The 21586-nt window shown below is 38.4% G+C and overlaps 1 protein-coding gene across 13 annotated transcripts in view; it reads right to left on the bottom strand.

The window, feature by feature from the left end:
* The window catches only part of HDAC9 (histone deacetylase 9), an 858791-nt gene extending 846505 nt beyond the window's left edge, over nucleotides 1-12286 (bottom strand). For 9 of the 13 annotated variants that reach the window (XR_012498895.1, XM_019727246.2, XM_019727276.2 and 6 more), the window contains exon 1: nucleotides 11939-12068. The gene's annotated coding sequence lies outside the window, so the exon portion shown is untranslated. Of the gene's footprint in view, nucleotides 1-11126; nucleotides 11146-11938 lie in introns of those variants that run through there. The other 4 variants (XM_074340819.1, XM_019727304.2, XM_074340815.1 and 1 more) reach the window with 3 other exon arrangements.
* Nucleotides 12287-21586: the final 9300 nt, after the last annotated feature.

Genomic DNA, 21586 nt, shown 5'->3' with positions numbered 1-21586 from the left:
ATAAGAAGGGTGAGTACAGTACAAAGATATTTTGAGAGAGACCGTATTCTCATAACTTTATTATAGTAAATTGTTATAATTGTTATATTTTATTATTTGTTATTGTTGTTAATCTCTTACTGTGACCAATTTATACATTAAACTTTATAATAAGTGTGTATATATAAGAAAATATAGTATATGTAGGATTTGGTACCATTCATGGTTTCAGACATCCACTAGGGGTCTTGGACTGTATCCCCCACAAGTAAGAGGGGACTACTACAAACATAAAAAATTTGTTTTTATTATGACTATCTCTTTAAAAGATTATTTGCTGTACAAGCAAAAATAATAATGTAATGTGGGGATCAGAAGATAAGTAAGAAAAACAGAATAGAGCATGAAATAAATTTTAATGTGTTTTCAACAGTTACTTGAAAATTATAAATTCACACAGGAATATTTTAGATTTGCTATTCTAGAGAAATTAAAGCTATAGCCATTATCTGAAATCCCATTCCATTTGGCTTATCCTTTCCCATTTGGCTTGAGTGGTCTTAGCATTATACTTTCAAAAACGTAACTTAAGTTGAATTCATTAAATTTATTTTCATAGAGAAAAAGTAGTAAGTGACTCCAAAAGGTGTTCTTGTTAGTAAACAAGAATAGGTTTGGCAGTGGCTTTTGCTGAACTTTATAAATAAAGGCAAACTATTACTGTTTCACTACAATGCTAAACTCATCAAATATTTATTTTAATGTAGGCAACTTTTTTAATTTGGGTCAAACAGATAAGTAGGAGATTTAAAAATGTATTTATAGCACAAATCACAAAAGAAAGTTCTCCTCCTCACTCCCTCCATCTTGCCTAAAATGAACCTAATGCATAATATACATCAATGGGGATTTTTAGGAGAATTCAGGAAGGCTAGGGGAAAATAATGAAGCGGTACTAGCTTTTCACCATTAAGAGGCAGATGAAAGCAATCAAGAGACCAAAACACAACTGGTGATTCACAAGTGCAAAATCCTATAAATTGCTACTGAGTTTTTCTCCTATTTTGTGAAACCTATTCAGAAGCATATCTACAAGTTCTCTCAATGAGTAGCCCTGTGCTGGAATGAAAGTGGAAATAAGGAGATACAGAGGAGAGGCATCTTATGGGTAGTGAGAAAAAAGTAGGTTCCAAGATGAAAATCTAGTACAAACAAAACTGCCTTGGAAAATGAGGTAACTCACTATAAAGTACAGTTTACAGTCTTTTGTGTGTTTAGCCCTGAAGAGAAATTCTGATGCACACTCAAGTTTGGGAACTACTACGCTAGACCGAAAAAATGAACAAAAGGCAAGAATGCAGGCTGAAATCTGTGCATTCAAATTCTGCCATTTAAGACAACTATTAAATCTCCAGCAGCAGAGAATGAGTGGAAACTGCTGAAGTGTTTCTGCTTCTCAGCAGAGTTTATTTCACTTTATTTGAATATTTAGTCTCCATAACCACTATATATCACTAGATGCAGCATTCTTGAAAGACATGAGACACTCTATGTGAATACCCAAAACTGGGACTCAATAAATGTATGATGAATTTTAATCTAAGTCTTGCTCTGGAAGTGCCACCAGTTGCATAAGAGACGTGGCCACTTAGAAGAAGTAATTCTTGACTTTCTGAATGGAAAATCCTGTTGTATTGATTTCATGCATTTTGACACCAGCTGTGAAACTTGTTATGGTAGGGTTACATCTTACATAAGGATTGAGTTATACTTATGTTTAAATACCTGTAATGCTTCTTCGTTCTTCACCTGTACCAGAAAGATTAAAAGGACAAAAAAAGCAACGGTAGAAGAGAAGGAATATTTTTAAAGAGTATAGTAAATTTGAAATTTGTTCACAATATCAGCAGACATTAGTGCATCAAATATAGGCTAGCATAGCATAAACATCATTTTATACAATGCTGATGATCATGACGATGACATAGATAATCCAAGGTTAAATGGTTTGTTAGGAAAGAAAAAGATTATAACAGTGGAACTAAAACAAAACACAAGGAAACCTGGGCCATTAAAAAAATTTGCATGTAAAACTTATCTGATACAGTGATCAGTGTCAGGCCTCTAGACTAACAAGGAAATGATAAAAAAAAAAAAAAAGATCCTATGATGGGATAAGTGACGAGATGACATGCAATGTTGTTGGCCATTTGGGAGAAGAATGAAACCAATTTGATGGAACATATTCCTCTGTGTCAAACGTGAGATAATTTACTTTGTCCATCTCATAACAATATTCAAATACATCCCATTACAACCAAAAAATGTAGTCGTGCTGGAGATGTGGGCAAGTAAGTTTGAGAATAGAGTCCTTCTGTCCGGACCTGGGCTGTCTACTAGCCTCATGACACTATTTTATAATTCAAATTAAAATAAATGCAGCCACTTATCCTGACTATTTGCATTGCTCAAAGGTCACACATGCCTATGACTATGGTACTGGAGAACACAGATATAGAACATTTCCATCATGATAGAAAATTCCATTGGACAGTACTGCTCTATACAATTGTTAGAAGTGCCTTGTGTACGAAGGATGAGATCTAAAAGGAGACACACACATGCATACAGCTTATAATTCACTCTTTTGTTCTTTCAGAATATTTCTCATGTAAGAGTTGCTGTGCTAGGCATTCAGATTAAAACAAAACTAGTCCCTGCTCTCAAGGAGCTCACAGTACAGTAGGAAATAATGATATATAAACAGTTGGTCAATCAGCAAACATTCATTGGTCACCAACTTTCTGAAATGCACTTAATACTGTGGAAGAAAACAAAAACCAGTAAGCAAGTTCTCTCAGCCTTCAGAGGGCTTACAACCTGGTTAATGACGTGTAAAATGTTTTAAGCAGCAATTAATATTTGGGACTAGGTACTTCAAAGTGAAATCCATGAGTTTGTCATGCAATTTTTTTTTTCAATTTTAGGTTTGCACCAAGATGATAATCTGAAAAAATAAAGTAAGTATAAATGTATTCTAATTAATTTCTGAGTAATCATCTTAAAACTAAATACGGCCACTAAATTTTTCACTCCCGCACTAGCTGTTGGTGTTCTCAATCATAAGGCCAAATAACATGTAATTTGCTAAATGAATAAAGTCTGATTAGACAAAAGGTGAAGATGAATTGAGTCATCACCGAACACATGGTAGCACAGGCATCCAAAGGTACCTGCAGTATATGGTTAAAATCATCATCATTTGAGAGTGAAGATGATGTGTACGTACATCAATCTCTGAGTAGTTTCTATACAATCTGGTCTCCATTGCTGCAGTCTTTGGACACGGCTTACACATCTGATTTGGAATTCAGTAACTTCACAATGCTAATCACATCTTTAAGAGACCAAAAAGACGTGCGAGTTCTCAAGCGATACCTTTCAGTAAAGTTGATATCTGATGATTTACCGGTACAGTTTTGGTCATGTATGAATTTAGTCCGATTAGTCTGAACCAGCAAACAAAGCCTTGAAGTTAATACTGTTTTCTTTTAATCTACTGTTTAAAAGGACATGTTGTGCATTTCTATTAATATAAAACACAGAAACAGATTAAATAAGAACAGGATCTGAGGCTACATCTCTTTACTCTTCAACACTACTACACTGGCACCGTAATTTCAGCAGCAGAATGTATTTGCCACATCATTAAATGTTGTTCCTTTTCATGTCATCAGTTCTGTTGTTCATATTTAATATTTGCTCATTGGTTTTTGGTCTTATAATTTGTGAAAGCTACAAGTGACAGTATCTGTATTTATGTTCCTACATACTTAATTAAAAGGCTTAATTGGAATAACTTAGGTTCCCACTATACAGAGTTCCCACTATATAGAAATATATTTTAACAGTAATCTTGGTTAAAATCAGAACACTCTTCCTGTGGCATTTTATTGGAAGAGAGGGTGCTCATTAGAAGGCCAAACCTTCTCTTCCCTCCTTTCCATCTAAGCATGGGAGGCCATGGATCTCTAGTGGGTCACAGAGGAAATTGAAAGAAACCACAAATACATATGTAAATCACTCCATATATTAAGCATACTACAACTTTTCAAAACTAAAAAGATGCTGGGTAATAAAATGCAAATTCCTTTAAAGGCTTTACTCATACAGTAGACTTTTTATTACAATTTCCTAATCAACTAATACTATAATTCAACTTGTAAGCCTGCACGAACCATTGACGTAGTCCTAAATTACTGAGGGAATTTAGAGAAGAATGAGATTGTGGTCAGGTGCAGAAATCAGAGAAAGCACCACAAAGGAGGAGGAACATGAGTTTGGCCTGGAGGAAAAGGACAGCACAGGAGGTGCAGCCTCCAAATGGGCAAGTCTCCAAAGAAAACCCCAGAGGAGCAGAAGTCGGATTTTGGTGAAGAGCTGGCCATTGACAGTTCTGGAGGTAGCAGGCTCAGAAAATGCACTGAGAATGCGAGGCTGAAATAAATCTGTGCTATTTCGTACTCTCAGTTGCAAAGGGCGGAAACTCAATTTATGGATAATTTGCTGCTTACCTAACATAATCCTAGAAAAATCAGCTGTACAACTGCTTCAAGATTAACTAGATGCCGAAACTGAAAAGCTGTCATTGTTTGTTTCCTACTCGCCACACACACGCGCGCGCGCACACACACACACACACACACACACCTTGACTTTTCTTTACATGTTGATTTGTTCTCTGAGGCAGGTTGTTCCCATTATCTAAAATCTAAGCCACTTGCTAGCTCCAAGTTTAGGGCTTAAATCCTTAAAGCAGAAAGGCAGGGAGCAGCAAGAATTAAAAATGGAAAGGTAATAAAGATAGACTAGGTCGAGTCCATGAGAAAATCTGGGTGACATGCTAAGGAGTTTGGGCTTTTAGAGTTCAATCCAGCCTCAGCTAACTAGAACACCTAAAACCTCTATGAAAAAAACAAGTTTATTTCAAGAATTCCTGATCTGTTGCTTGCTCTAGATTAGGTTATTGTAGTCTATCCTTATCAGGTGGAGGGTGGTCAACAATTCCCCTCCTGGAAAACAGTCTTACTCGGGAAGGGCAGACATCTGAGCCCAGGGGGGGCCATCCCAATACCTGGCCATAGTGGAGTGGTCCATTGATAGACACTTGACCTAACAAGCCAATCAGTGCGTTTTGGGGTATTCAGTTTTAAATGTTTACATTTTGACTCAAATACCCAGGGAAATCTTTAAGTCTTCTTTATACCGTGCTGGGACACAGGGCACAACTCAGTAAAATTAACAGAATACAGGTGAGTTCCCACACTGAGCTTGTAGAGCAGCAAGGGGATCTGGGCCAACGATTCCAATCAATGGAACTAGATCCATTTAAAGAAGAGATTTAAGTGCATAAAACAGAAGAGGAAAAAAGTAGAATACCTATGAATAGGATACAGAAGCACCACCGAGTAGAAAGGGGGACTGAGTAATAGAAGAAAAAAGGAGGAATGTCTGAATAGACTTTTCAAGTAGATCAAAAACTGAAAAAGCTATAGAAAGAACCCAGTGGCCAAAGAGGCGATGAGAATTCATAATGTTGCCTGATTGAATTTAATAGTGGCAATCTACATATAGGAGAGAAAGGATACACAGAGCTTTTGCTTTTAGCCAGAATGATAAGTAGAAATAAAAATACACAGCCTCCACTTCACATTCTTACTTTTAGATGGAAGAAAGACCTATAATGTGTACTTCCTGCTGGGAAAAGAAAAGAAGGCATGATACAGCATATTCTCTCACTCCTCTCTTTAAACTTGATCTTCCACTACCCAGTTCTTTCAAGATGAATGAAGGAACCCAAGAGCAACTGTAGTGCTGACATTCTCTTCAGTAGGAGAAACAAGTTCCTCCCCTGGAAACTTCACTTACTGCTTGTGAGTATGGGATGTATATACTACAAGACTGTGGGCTTTGCAATCAGACCTTGATTTCATATCCTTATAAGCTATTTAACCTTTCCAAGTCTCCATTTACTTGGGGGGAAGACGGGACACAGAACTAGGGAAATCTGAGCTCAGTTGTCAATGAGGAGATACAGATTAGGAAAAAAATATCTTTCCTGTGAAGTGGTTGGAGCAGCAGGCTGTGCTCAACAGACCATCATGTCCCTACACAATGTCCCACAGATCCATGTACAGTGGATCTGAGACGGTCTCTGGCTCTGTTCTCTCCTGTAAAATAAGGGGAGGCCACGTTGCAGGTCCCCCAAAGCACAGTGCTGGTTCCCTACAAGGATCAGTGGCACCAGTCCCTCAAATATCTTTTGCATATGGAATACATTAGGGACTAATTAAGTCAAATCCTAGACTAACATAGTATGTGCTAGTGATTCATCTTTTTAAATATTTCTACTCCTTTCTTACCACCGCTGTTCCTAAATGAGGTCTCACTACCATCATTCTCCTAAATCCTAGAAAAGTTTTCTTTCTAAGGAGTTGCATAATTCCAGCTACTCTCCAATTCAATCCCATCTCCCGATGGTCATTATACCTATCCTGGTCAAAAACTTCAACATTTCATTAAGCAATGATTTGCTCACATTTTTTTCTCCTTCTTTCCTTCAGCAGTAGACATTTGTCATTTGTTTTGGCCATCAGCAACTGAACCCCATTATTATATATGGAGAATCCTCTCTCTGATGATACAGAGCCCACTTCCACTATAGAAGCTGGTGTGCCAACACTGACCACACTATCTCACTGAATCCGTTTTTCAGAGCGATTGTGAGCATTGTTTCTGATTGAGTGGCTTCTAAGCCACATCTCCTGACTATCCCAGAGACTCTATGAGATAGTGAACGTGATTGACACATCCACAGGTGGCCGCCGATAAGTCATGCCCTCGTATATAGTCTCCTCCCCTTAAATTTGGGTGCAATACATGACAAGCTTCTAAACCAATAGAATATGGTAAAGGCGATGGATGTTACTTCCTTGAATACATTATGTTATATGGCAAAGGTGATGTCGACATCACTCCTAAATGTTACAGAAAGAAGGAGATAGGTAAGGACTAATACGAATGGAAAAGTGATGACTGTCTTATCATACTGGAACATGAGATTCTTCCTTGCTGGCTTTGAAAAGTAGGCTGCCATGTTGTAAGACTGTCTGTGAGAGGGTCCCATGGCAAAGAACAGCAGTCAGACGGAAGCCCTGTTTGTGAGTGGCCTCTGACTGACAGCTAGCAATAAAATGGAGACTTCAGTCCTACAACCACAAGGAGATGAATTCTGCCAACAAGCTAAAGAAACTGGGAAGCAGATCTTTCCCCAGTTAAGCTTCTGATAAGACTGCAGCCCTGATCAACACCCGATAAAATCCCTGAGCAGAGGATATGGTTAAGCTATGTGTGGATTTCTGAGCAATGAAACTGAAATAATAAATGTGTGTTGTTTCAAGCTGCTAAATCTGTGATAATGTGTTACCAAACAATAGAAAACAAATAGAGACAATATCCTCTAATACATTTATTTAATGCTTAAATTCACTAATTATTTAATGCTTAAATTGACTAAAGTTTGTTTCGATTTGCTAACAAGTATCTTGAGTGATTTTTGAGTGATCCAAATCTTAACCTTCCTTCAGTGGCCATTTAAATTCAACTCATCACTATTCCATTCAGACTAAACTAGCCCACACCCATCTCCTTCTTCTGTAGAAACAGGAAGAAAGTACCATTTCCAGCAACCTCAACTCTTCTCAAACTCACTAACAGCATGCTATACTCTCTCTGGTGCAGCAAAGAATATAAAGAATGGGAGTTTTCCTCTCTTTGGGGCTCTAAGCAGAATTAATTATAATAAATAGCAAACCACACTTGAATAGTCACTTTTTTTAGCATTTCACATTCAAAATGATTTGGGTAAGCTCCTGTAAACCACACATTTAGGGAAAATGACGGTAGAAAACATTATTAACTTAATAGAGAGAGCCTGGTACTGTCTGCTTATTCAGAAATGCCGAAAGTATTTTCATAAAATACATGCGAGCTTGCAGAAGATTATATATTTCTATGAAAATACAATGCTTTCTTCTGCATCCTGGATAATATATTCCACTTTTGAATTTAACAATAGTCTATCACCTTGATTGTGGGCAATTGCCCTGAAAAATTCTGGTGAGATTTGAAGGAGAAGCTATTTGGGAGGATGAAAAAAAAAAAAAAAAAAAAGTCATAAGAATATCTTCTCTAGAGAAAAAGAAGTTGCTCTCTGTTTATTTTTAAGCCTGATTTATCCAGATACGAGATCTACATGGACAGAAATGAGTAGATAATTGCATAAACCCTCTGTTCACTTCTATAAGTTCAGCTGAGGAAGCAGAGCTAATAAGAGAAGGTGGGTGTCCTGACACCCAGAATAACATGATCCCTAATCAGTATTGGCTGGCTCTCGAGTGGACAGTCCATTGCTGCCTTCTGTCAATATTCTCTCTTCTCAAAAAATCACGTTCTCAGTTCCATCACCAGTGAGCCTGATGATTCTCAAGCTTGACAACTGTGCTAACAAACTTCAAAGCAGCATTGGCCAATAAAAGGGCAGTGTGCAGTTGATAAAGTGGGGCCGGTGTGGGCAGAGGGATGTGAAAGAATGAATATCCCTCAGTGGTGAGTATGCTTGTTTTAGCGCTAGCTATAGGACTCATGGTTCTCCTCCATCAGCAGGTAACAATAAGGGCTTATCCCCTTATGACTATATTGACTGATATAAAATCTGACCTCCACATCTACAAAGTTAAGCGCTTTAAAAATCTAAGAATGTATAAATTTATGAAAATGTCATGACAGCCACCAGAGAAGCTTGCTGTTATGAACAGAGCACAGGAAATATAGATTTATCCTTAGCTTCACACTGATTCACTAGTGTGTGACCTTGGATCTATCAGTGTACCTGCTGCCTCCTTCCAAAAATAAGACCAATATGTCTTCCTACCTGTCTCTCAAATGTTTTGAAGAATCACCGAGAAAGGTAAGAGTTATAATAACAAGCTAGGAAACAAATGTACATATCTGAGGATGTGTGCAGTTTAAATTAAGTATGATGTCTTTATTGAAAGGGAAGGCCTTTAAACAATAAAGCCCCCACCAATTTAAGCATTAATATAAATTACATTTTAAAACAAACAAACAAAAAATTCACTGAAGCAAAAGTTAAAAGCCACATTTGGATGCAATAACAAAAAATGTCCATAACTACAATATTTCGCTAATGAGAAGGTACAGATGCTACATACAGAAGGATTTTATGATGTCCATATGTTTCTCAAATGGCTCTCCTTGTTAGCTAGTATTTCTTCACATCTCTGTTTAACAATAACCTACACCTTCCCCACTGCATGGGTATAAATTACAGCATGATATGTTAGGATATTTAAACAAATTCAAACTAGAGGTAATTCTAATAAAAAGAAATGATTACAGTATAATCCTAAAACAGCCTTAGATGCAGATATTAATACAAATCCGAATTTCTTGTATCATCTAAACGAGTTAATTAAACAGGTTATCTGGTCAGTTGGTCTTATGATTTAAAACTCCTTAAAACCCAACTATATTCCAAATACACCCCAAATATATATAATAAGTAATTATGTATAGTGGCAATAACTTCATAAAGCAATTCTGTCTACTATAATGTTGGACATAATAATGGTCACAGAACACTCAATCACAAAGGTCTGTGACAATGTATAAAATTATCTTTTATAATTTCAGAAGGGCCATCATTATTTTTACAGAAGATGGCAGTTTAATATGCTAACCACTCTCTAGCCAAAGAGTGTTTGGTCTGACTTTTTAATAAAGGCCAGCCCAATAGGCTAAATTGCAAGGGGAAAGAAACAGGAAGACTAAAGTTAAAAAAAAAAAAAAAAAAAAAAATCAGAGAAAAAACCCCTCCTAACCATAATTTAGTATATAATTTTAAACTCTTAACTTCCTTCTGTACAACCTCATGTGCATCTAACGGTGTCAATTCTGTAGTGAAGATGATCAGTTCAGGAGGAGACCTGGGAAAGCATCTCTGCCTCTAGCTGGCAGCCTAATAAGAAAGGTCAGACTCAGGATTTCCACCCTACAAGCACCTGTTTGTGACTGGAACCTACATGAAGACATTTGCTTTTTCCTACACAGAAAATGAGGTATTCCCAGCAAATGGTCCTCCTCTTCCTGAGACTTGTCTCATTCAAACACAATGGATGAAAATAAAATTACAAGAACGTTTTACAACCGACTACGTTATTTGTTGTTTTGGAAATACAATATTTTTGTTAAGCATTTTAAATGCAAATGCTTTCCAGAAGGCACATCAGTGATTTGGTGTTTGGGTAATTAAATTGGTCCAAACTAGAACAGTGGTTTAAAAGGAAAAAGAGGACTAATTATCTGTGGTAAAAAGCAAATATGTTGAACAACAAATTTTCAGTCACAATAATTTCCATAATAAACATCCAAAGTACCAAAGAGTAGTTCAAAAGATATCCTTTCCAAATATATTTTAATTGTCCTCATTTACTAACTGCAACTCATTCTGTGCTGTTATTAATTACAGGATTAAAAAGATTTCTAGAGCATCAGAAAATAACATCCAGACCTTTTCAAGTGTCAAAAGGTTTTCTTTTCAAATAATTTAAATTACTTTTTCTTTAATATGGCTTCTCTATATACTTCTTTTTCTTAGATTTCAATAATGCTTGCAAGGCTTGAAAACATTGCTTGTACTCCAAATACCTGTAATTCCTAAATCTTACCCTTTATAAGAAATCTCAGCACACACCAAGAGTATTTAGTTGTATAAGCATTGTTATACCCTTTGGGGAGGAAAAATTAACTCTTCACTTTCTTTTCCAGTTGAAGTTAAACTTCTTAAGCCTTTGTATGCCACTCCCACATTTTTCATACACATATACACATACAATATACACAATATACACGTATAATGGGATATATGTAGATCTCTCATTTCTCACAGAATTCAAATGTTATATAGTTACCTAATGTAAAGTTCCTTTTAGGAGATTACACACACCTCCCTGCCACGGAAAACAAACGCGACAGATCTTCCTGAAATTAGAGCATAAGAGACTCACTAGAAAATTTCCAATTCCATATCACACTAACCGCGTCCTAGGCTCCCCGCTGTAGGCCACCTCTCCCTGACAACCGTGCCTGGAATCTGGAGAGCAGCTCGGTCCCACTCGATCACACCACGGACGCACAGGCCTCTGACACCAGCACCACTCACTGCGGACAAGTGGGCGAGGGCTTCAAAGCCAAACAAACGCTGCCCGCCAGGCGTTCAGGGAACGCCCCCGTCTTCTGACAGTCTCGGCTGGCGTTTAATTCGCTAGTTTACCTTAATAAGCTGACGATTCATCACTCTCCTGCCTCTAGCAAGGAACTGCTTTATCTCCCATCCCCCAGGCTCCGGAACTTTTCTAAAACCCAGTATTCTGATGTATAGACTTGGAACTGAAGTACCCCACGAAACATCAAAGGTACCCCCACTAAGGAATGCTCCCCTCAAGCAACACGTTGGCAGTACAACTTTTCATTCATAATTCGACTCCAGCATAAACTGGGTATGTGTGAAGGGGGAGTTCGGAGGTGGGGGGGGTGGGGGCGTCACGCAACCGACCCCTCTCCTAGGCTTATCCAGCCAGTGTAAGAGTCTACACCAAAAAGATCACCTGGCACCGAACTTCTGACAAAGGTCCCCCTAAACCACCCAACCTCTGGGTAGCTAGATGCAAGCACAGCGGCGTCGGGGTCCGGACTGGGGTGCCGTTAACCTGGGGAACCTGGGCAGGGAATTCAGGGGCGCATCCACGGGACACTTGCTTCCCAATTCCCAGGGCATCACCCGAGCACAAGCCAAGGACCGAGCTGTGGTGCCACTCACCTCCGCCCGCTCCTGCTGAGGCTGTCGCGCCCTCCTTCTCCCGGCTCCCGCGACCCCCTAACTTCTCCCCCTTCTCCAAACAGCCATCTTTCGAGAGGAGAATGGCGAGGCAGAAACCAAGGGGGGATTGAAAGTTGACTCGGGGACCGCCGCTGCTCTGCCAGCAGGGACTTAGCGATCGCAGCAGGCGCCGGGGCAGAAGACCGCGGCGGGCGCGGCGGGAGCGGCGGGGCCGGGTCGGTGCGCGCTGTGCGGTGTGCGGGACGCGCCGCCGCCGCGGTCGCCGCGCAGGGGTTGGAGCTCCGGAGGGCGGCAGCGCGCTGCTGCGAACTGGGAGCTACAAGCTGAGCGGGTGGCGGCGCGCTGAGGATTTGCTAAAAATAGCAACACTTGGGGAGGGGGGGCGGAGGTGGGAGGGAGACGGAGAGGATGGGCGGGGCCGGGTGGGAAGCGAGGCAGGACCGGCGGTGGGAGCGCGGGCCCAGGCGCTGGAGACCCACAGGCCCGGGAGGCGCAGGCCTGGGTGGGGGACGAGGGGTGCGGGGACACCTGGGTACGCTGCCGAGGCCCGGGAAGGAGGCACTGGGGGCAGGAGGACCCAGAGAGCCCCCTTGGGTGGAGCGGACGAGAGCTCAGGGCTGGACCAGCGATTCTCCCGAGAGCCAGGACCAGGCACCCAAGATTTGGGATTTCTCAAGCGAAATACGTCCACGCGAGGCGCAAGGTGATGGGCAGGCGGCTGGCGCACGGGCTTTTCCTGCGGGACCCCTTGGCAGCCAGCGGCTCCAGCGAGGACAGTGCGGGGAAGGAGCCCAGCCGCCGCCGCGCCCGCCCTCGCTCCCGGAGCCTGGCCGCTCAGGTGCGAGCCACTCGGCACCCGCTGGGCCACAGCTCCGCGACTTCTTTTTGAGAGAAGGGAGCGTCGTGGGGCGGTACCTGCAGCAACCCCACATATGCTTGGGGCTTAAAGAATCATTCAGGGAATTTAAAAGAAAATGCTACATTTGGGCGTTTTTTTTACGGACCAAATGGGGAATGTGAGGAAATAGGGTGACTGCTGTTGGAAACCTGAGTTAGATTTGTCGGGATTTTAAGGCTGAAGGGAGAGTACCATTCGCTGTGAAACCAACCCTCATAGAAGGAATGCAGAGTTAGGAGGTGGGAGAATTGACAAGGTGGTCCATTGAAGTGGCTAGTATTTTCACATTGTGGAATTTTTTTTGAACTGCTATAACTTAGTCTGTACTCGTATCGCTAATACCTGTAAAATCATCTTTATAAAGCATAGAACACTGAAAGATGTAAAAAAGAAAAGAAAAAAAGTGTAATCCTAAACATACTCGTCAAATGCTAACATCTGATCACTCAAAGAAGCTAATATTGATCGTGTGTATAATTTGACCCTCAAAAGAATTAAAGATAGTGTCTCTACATGTGCACTTACGTTTTTCTCCAGTTCAGCTAAAACATACCTGCTTCGTAAATTATATGGATGGAAAGAACAAGAGTATCGTAACCCAATGCTATCATTTTCAGAGGAGGGAACTGGATCCAGAGGACTAAAGGTGATTTGCCCAAGGTCTCACAGTTAGTGGCAGGGTTCAGGTTAAACCCTGGAGGGTAGTTAGGATTAAAACCAAACTTCCAATGCCGTAAGACTAGGATAACTTGGAGAATAGTATAGGACACCATAGCGGTATTGTGTCTGTAATTTAATTGAAAATACTTCAGCATTCATAGTAGAATGAAGGCATGTTATGGTCAGATTTAACTCTCACTTTGCTCTTATTAGGAATTCACAGTACAGGGGTGGTCAGCTATCCCTTTAAATAAAAAAGGTCACACTCCTAAGGCTGGTGGTCCTAGAGATTCAGTTAGTTTACCTTTCTGTCTACAATAGGGATTCTGTTAATTATTAGTATGATAAATCTAAGTACTGGGTTCTCAGTGGTGAGATCTATTGTGTTGACAAAAATATTTTGCAACTCTTCCAAAAAATTGCAAAAGAGACAATACTCCCTAATTCATTTTATGAAGTCAACATTACCCTGATACTAAAACCCAGTAAGGATAACACACACAAAAGAAAATTACAGACCAGTATCTTTGATGAATACAGATGCAAAAATCCTAAACAAAATTCTAGTAAACCAAATGCAACAATGCATTAAAAAGATTATTCATCACGACCAAGTGGGGTTCATCCCCGGGGCACAAGGATTGTTCAACATATGCAAATCCATCAATGTGATACACCACATAAACAAAATAAAGGACAAAAATCATATGATTATATCAATTGATGCAGAGAAAGCATTTGACAAGATACAACATCCATTCATTAGTGAAACACTTAATAAAATAGATATAGAAGGAAAATACCTTAATGTAATAAAGTCCATATATGACAAACCTTCAGCTAATATCATAATTAGTGGTGAAAAACCGAAGCCCTTTGCTCTACGTTCAGGAACACGACAGGGCTGTCCCCTATTCCCTCCGCTTTTCAACATAGTGTTGGAAGTCCTCACCAGAGCAATCAGGTAAGAGAAAGAAATAAAAGGCATCCAAATTGGGAATGAAAAAGTGAAATTGTCACTCTTTGCATATGACATGATGCTACATATAGAAAACCCTAAAGACTCCACAAAAAAGCTATTAGAAACAATAAATGAATACAGTAAACTTGCCAGCTACAAAATTAACGTACAAAAGTCCATTGCATTTCCTATATACTAACAATAAAATCTCAGAAAAAGAAATAAAAACAACAATTCCTTTTGCAATGGCAATAAAAAGAATAAAATACCTAGAAATAAACTTAACCAAGGATGTGAAAGACCTATACGCTGAAAACTATAAGACATTTTTAAAATAAATTGAAGAAGACACAAAAAAATGGAAAGACATTTCATGCTCAGGGATTGGAAGAATCAACATAGTTAAAATGGCCATATTACCCAAAACAATATACAGATTTAATGCAATCCCCATCAAAATCCCAATGGTATGTTTTTAAAGAACTAGAACAAAAAAATCATCAGATTTGTATGGAGCCACAAAAGACCCCGAATAGCCAAAGCAATCTTAAGAAAAAAGAACAATGTTGGAAATATTACACTCACTGACTTTAGCTTGTACTACAGGGTTACAATAATCAAAACAGCATGGTATTGGCAGAAAAACAGACACATAGACCAATGGAATAGAATTGAGAACACAAAAATAAACCCATATAAATATGGACAGATAATTTTTGACAAAGAAGAAAAAAACATACAATGGAGAAAAGACAGCCTCTTCAATAAATGGTGCTAGGAGAATTGGAAAGCCACGTGCAAAATAATGAAAATGGACTTCTGTCATCATGTACTAAAATTAATTCAAAATGGGACAAAGACCTAAGCATCATAAGACCTGAAACAATAAACTGCATAGAAGAAAACGTAGGTACTAAACTTATGGACCTTAGGTTCAAAGAGCATTTTATGAATTTGACTCCAAAGGCAAGGGAAGTAAAAGCTAAAATAAATGAATGGTTCTATATCAACTTAAAAGCTTCTGCACAGCAAAAGAAACCATCGAAAAAATAAAGAGGTAACCAACTGAATGGGAGAAGATTTTTGCAAACAACGCCTCTGATAAGGGGCTAATATCCAAAATATACAAGGAACTCATACAATTCAACAACAAAAAAACAAACCAATTGAAAAATGGGCAGAGGAACTGAAGAGACATTTCTCCAAAGGGGACATACAAATGGCAAATAGACATATGAAAAAATGCTCAACATCACTAATCATCAGAGAAGTGCAACTAAAAACCACAATGAGATATCACCTCACCCCAGTTAGAATGCTTATCATCAACAAGACAAATAGTAATGAGCGTTGGAGAGGCTGTGGAGAAAAAGGAACCCTCATACACTGTTGGTGGGAATGCAGATTGGTGCAGCTGCAATGGAAGGCAGTGTGGAGGTTCCTCAAAAAATTAAGAACAGAATTACCACATGACCCAGCAATCCCTCTCCTAGGTATCTATGCAAAAAAATCTGAAAACATTTATCCATAAATACGTGTGTGCTCCAATGTTCATTGCAGCTTTATTCATGGTGGCCAAGACATGGAAACAACCAAAATGTCCTTCAATACATGAATGGGTAAAGCAGTTATGGTATATATACACAATGGAATACTACTCATTGGTAAGAAAAGATTAAATAGTACCATTTGTGACAACATGGATGGATCTTGAGATTATAATGCTAAGCGAAATAAGTCATACAGAAAAAGTAGAGAACCATATGATTTCACTGATGTGGTATATAACACTGGAAACAACAAAAGAACAAGACGAACAAATGAAGAAGCAAGAACTCATAGACATACACAATAGTTTAGGGGTTACCAGACGGTAAGGGGGAGGGGGCTCTAGAAGAGGGTAAATAGGGTCTAATATATGGTGATGGAAAGAGAACTGACTCTGGGTGGTGAACACACAATGTGAGATATAGATAATGTATTACAGAATTGTACACCTGAAATCTATGTAACTTTACTAATGACTGTCACCCCAATAAACTTTAATTTAAAATAAAAAAAACCACTATATATATATATATATATATATATATATATATATTTTTATTTTTTTTTTGGAGATACTCTCCATTTGCATATAAATGCAATATAAGCAGATAGAAACATCTAGTGACTTTTCACCTTTTACCTTCCAAAATGGAATCCTTTCTGAAATGGTCGAGTGTCCGATCTTTTTCTTTTTTTCTTTTTTTTGGGGGGTGGGGTGGATAATTTTGTTTGTCTACTACTGACTCAAAGGGAAACAATTTCCTCTCAAGAAAACCCTCCATGCAAAGTGTGGTTGAAACACGAAAAAGGACAAATTGCTGAGCTCTCACTAGAGGTTTGTGTAATAAAGGTGTGTATGACAGAATTTGAGCTGAAACTTGAATTCACCATTTAGGAGGGTGGCAGTAGTTTATCTTTACTAATCTCTAATTATTTATGTCTATCATATCTAGGTCATTTTACAACAGGGAGCTTGTCTTCCTCAGCATTCTCTTAGGTATTGGAATGCTGACTTTGAACAAGGCACTTGCTGGGTGCTACTGGAGATTCAAATATTTTCAGGTATGGTTTAGTAGAAAAGATTATACTTTCTCCTGATGGGGCTCCCACATCGCTCTGTTCAAACCTATATTGTAGATATATGACATTGTATTACAGTTTTTCTGGTTTTATTCTCTCTTCAACTGAGCTCTGGGAGGACAGAGATAACTCATTCACATTTTGCAGGGTTTTTTTTTTTTTATAGACTGTTTTTTAGAAAAGTTTTAGATTTACAGAAAAATTGAGAAGATGCTATAGGGTGTTCCCATATATCTTCCCACATACACACACGCAATTTCCCCTGTTAATTACATCTTACATTAGTATTGTGCATTTGTTACAACTAGTAAACTAATATTAGCACATTATTAACTGAAGTCCATAGTTTGTTCAGATTTCCTTAATTTTTACCTAATGTCCTTTACCTGTTTCAGGATCCCATCCCACATTATATTTAGTGGTCATGTCTCCTTAGGCTCCTCTTGGCTGTGACAGTTTCTCAGACTTCCCTTGTTTTTGATGACCATGACAGTTTCTAGGAGTAATGATCAGGTATATTGTAGAAGCCACTCTTTTGGAATTTGTCTGACATTGTTCTCATGATAATACTGAGATGGATTTGGGGAGGAAGATCATAGAGGTGAAGTGTCATTTTCAGCACATCATATCAAGGGTACATTCTAGCAACACGACTTATCACTGTTGATGTTGACCTGGCTGAAATAGTGTGTGCTGGGTTTCTCCACTATGAATTTATTCATTTTCTCCCCCTTGCCATAATGTACTGCTTGAAAGGAAGTCACTATGTGCAGCCTGCACTTAAGGAGTGAGAGCTAGTCCTGCCTCCTCCAGAGCAGAGTAGCCTACGTAATTTATTTGGAATTCTTGTGCACTCATTCATACATTTTTCTCCAGGGAGCAACATAGTGCCTTCACCATAGTAGGATTTTATGGATTGCAAGATTAGGTTTAAACAGAACCTTTCCCGCTAAGAAAACTAATAATATTTTCTGTGTTTTAGCAGGAAAAGAAATGCCTCATGTTAAATCTCTCTCTCTGTCTCTGTCTCTGTCTCTCTCTGTCTCTCTGTCTCTCTCTCTCTCTCTCTCTCTCTCTCTCTCTTTTTTAATGTTAGGCATAGAGGGGAAGATATATGAGGTGTTTGTGGTGGTGGCGATGGTAGATGTTTTGTAGTTGTTTTTATAGGGAGAAATACTGTGTAAATTTTACTATTGTTTGAAATATTTGTGGCCCCTCCCCTAGGGGCCAGACCTCCCACTCCACTGATATCTGGCTTAGTCATGTGACTTACTCGGGCCAATGGAACTTTAGCAGCAGTGATGTGTGCCAAGTTCCAGCAAAACCTTTAACAGCCTTCCTGTGATCCCTCTCTTTCTCCTTGCCCTCAGCCATTAGATTAGCAAATTTTTCCCAATTTCCAAAAACGAAGGCCACCTGGAGCCTCCACCAAATCACAGAGGACATGCACATGAACAAGAAATAAACCACTGAGATTAGGGTGTTTGTTGTTACCACACCTTTGCTTAACCTGTTCAGTCTGATTGTACAGTCCTGTTTGAGTTCCTAAAATTCTCCCACCAAGTGCGAGTGCTATGCTTGAGTTAATTCTCCTCAGTGATCACCTTTGGGGTGGAGCCATTTAAGACTTGTTTGTGTTTTGTTATGACACAAGTATCTTTAAAAACGGTTTTCTGTTATGTTTAAAAATAAACGTTTAACCAAAATATCCTATCCTTTGCTTATGCCACTGTCAACAAAATTAATGGAACACCCACTGTGTGCAGAATGCTGTAACGGATACCGTAAATTTTTTATGAATATTAATTTTAGGGTGATGCTATTTTAAAAGTAAAGATATAGTATTTAGAAGTAATAGGTAAAGAAATTTAGCCAGAATAATATACTACCAGGTATATTTTACCAGGAAGCTAATGAAGCTTAGGCTTCAGGGACTCTAATTTGCACAGGTTCCTTCCAAGGTGCAGTATTCATAATTTAGTATAATTTTACTTAAAAGGACCCCAAATATGTATAAGCTTCAGACCCCACCAAACATGGCATTTTCCCTGTACACAACACAATAAGAAAGAATGAAAGCAAAAAGCTGTAAGAATTCTTAGGTCTCTTTAACACGCAGCACGCGTACAGTCTGTGCACCTGACCTATTAGAAAGGGTTCTGTACAAGGTAGAACTGTGTTAGGGTTCCCCAGTCAGATTTAAAACTGAGTCAGCAGGTGCATCTATAATAAGAGAGGAGGATATATTCAGCATCAGGCAGAGCTTTCTGAACCTAGAAACTACCCAACCTGCAAGGCCTATGTCTGTATACGCACTGTAGCATTTTCTCAACATATGGCTTTCTTTTTTATTTTGTCACCAAAAAATAAATAAATAATTAATTAAAAACTGAAAAAATAAAAAAATCTTTGAGCACATTATTAGTCCTCTCCATAAAAGTTTCAGTTTTCACTCAGGTAATTTTTTCCTAGAAGTCATTTCATTTTGAAAATAATCATTCTCATGTTTGCTCATACTTCCTCAGGAGGTTTAAGTGACTATTCTTTTCTCAATTAATTTTGTCTGTTTCTAGGTCTGCAGCAATGGATAATTGTATTGCTCATATCTGTTTAGGAATTCCCCATTGAAATAAGAGGTCTGTGCAGTAATAGCGGTTGTAATGTGACCCATTAAGGATTTCTTTCCCATACTAAATTTTGAATGGAAACTGGATGAATATTCTGCCTCTATTTTTAATAATTCCTTTCTTATGCAAAAATGTGTGGGTCATAGTGAGGTCTAATCACAACCATTGCTTACTTATGAAACACTGCAATTAGTCACATACAAATGTGAAGTGCTGTTATATGCATGTTAGCAGGCTGTCAAACCAAGTTCTTGAATTATATGAAACAATCGAAGGAAAGCCTTTGCCTTTAATACTTTCATCATGAGGTTTTTTTTAAAGAATAATTTTATATATATTTTTATAAATATTTCACATTAAGGTGATCTGTGTACCTGAAATATATAGCTAATCAGCTTACATTGCAAGAAAATATTTCAAAATCTAGATATATATTTATGTGTACATGCCTATATTTAGGCATAATGCCTGCAGGTAAATTAAAGTCCTTATTGGAATATAATTCCTAACATAAATAAGTCTTATGCCAGTTAAGTTAGAGGAAGAACGTGAACAAATTAATGCTACTTTGGGGTGGTTTTCCAGTTTGCTCGGACTAACCACTAAGTTATAATTCAGCTCTAATATGTTACCTCATGATGTGAAAGTATAAATTTAATGTTACTTTTTGAATGTAGGGTGTCCAACCAGCTGCATAATGTTGTTTGCCACATGAATAAACATATACAAATTTTAGGATGCCTTCTTAAAGGAATCTATTTCAGTCCTTCTAAGAGTTAGGTTTGCTTTCAGCTGTGGAAAATCTAAATAAGCAGTGGCTTGAGCAAACTAAAAGTTGTATTTATTTTTAACAAGTCTGGAGATAGGAAGCTACTAGTATTGCTTTGGTAGCGCAATACTAGAAGGCCAAGGTTTTTGTGTTTTTTTTTTCAAGGCCTTTTTCTTATTGTCACAAAATAGCTGTTGCAGCTCCAGCCATCAAATCTACTTTCTAGAGGGTAAGAAAAGGCAAAGGTGAGGGGGAATATAAAAAGAGTAATACATGTATCAAGGAAAACAGAAATTTTCCGAGAATTCCGAAACAGACTTTGACCTAGTTTTCACTTGCCACAGCTGTGGCACATCATCAACACTGTCTGCGAGGGAGACTGGGCCAGCAAGTTGTATGTCATGTACATTTATTTATTATTTATTTCTCCATCCTCGATACTAAAGAAAGACAAAGGAAAGAGTTTAAATGGGTGAGTGAACCAACTTGTAATATCTGCCATAGTCCCCAATGTGCTTTGTTATAGAATTTCATACTCTGTTTCCCCGAAAATAAGACCTAGCCAGACAATCACCTCTAATGCGCCTTTTGGAGCAAAATTAATATAAACCCAGTCTTTTATATTATATAATATTATATTATATTATATTATACACAGTATTATATTATATTATACCCAGTATCATATCATATCATATCATATCATATCATATCATATCAGACTAGGTCTTATATTATAGTAAAATAAGACCGGGTCTTATATTAATGTTTGCTTTAAAAGACGCATTAGAGCTGATTGTCCGGCTAGGTCTTATTTTTGGGGAAACACAGTAGTTTCAGAAGTTCATTACCCTTGGCTGTATGCAATGTCAGATGGGTAGTAGATAGGGAGAGGGGGGTTATCACTATGTGAGGGATATAAATGATAAATGTCTAACTATTACATTGCTTTGTACACCTGAAACTAATAAAATTAAAAAATGAAAAATAAATAAATAAAACAAACCAACAAAAAAAAAAAGTTCATTACCCTGATTTTTATATCTAACTATCTTAATTTTTGAGATGAGGAAACTGAGACCCA

This window comes from Rhinolophus sinicus, linkage group LG09 (assembly GCF_036562045.2).
Source record: "Rhinolophus sinicus isolate RSC01 linkage group LG09, ASM3656204v1, whole genome shotgun sequence".
NCBI lineage: Eukaryota > Metazoa > Chordata > Mammalia > Chiroptera > Rhinolophidae > Rhinolophus > Rhinolophus sinicus.
The sequence above is the reverse complement of the archived record's forward strand: the minus strand, read 5'-3'. Positions and strand labels throughout refer to the sequence as shown.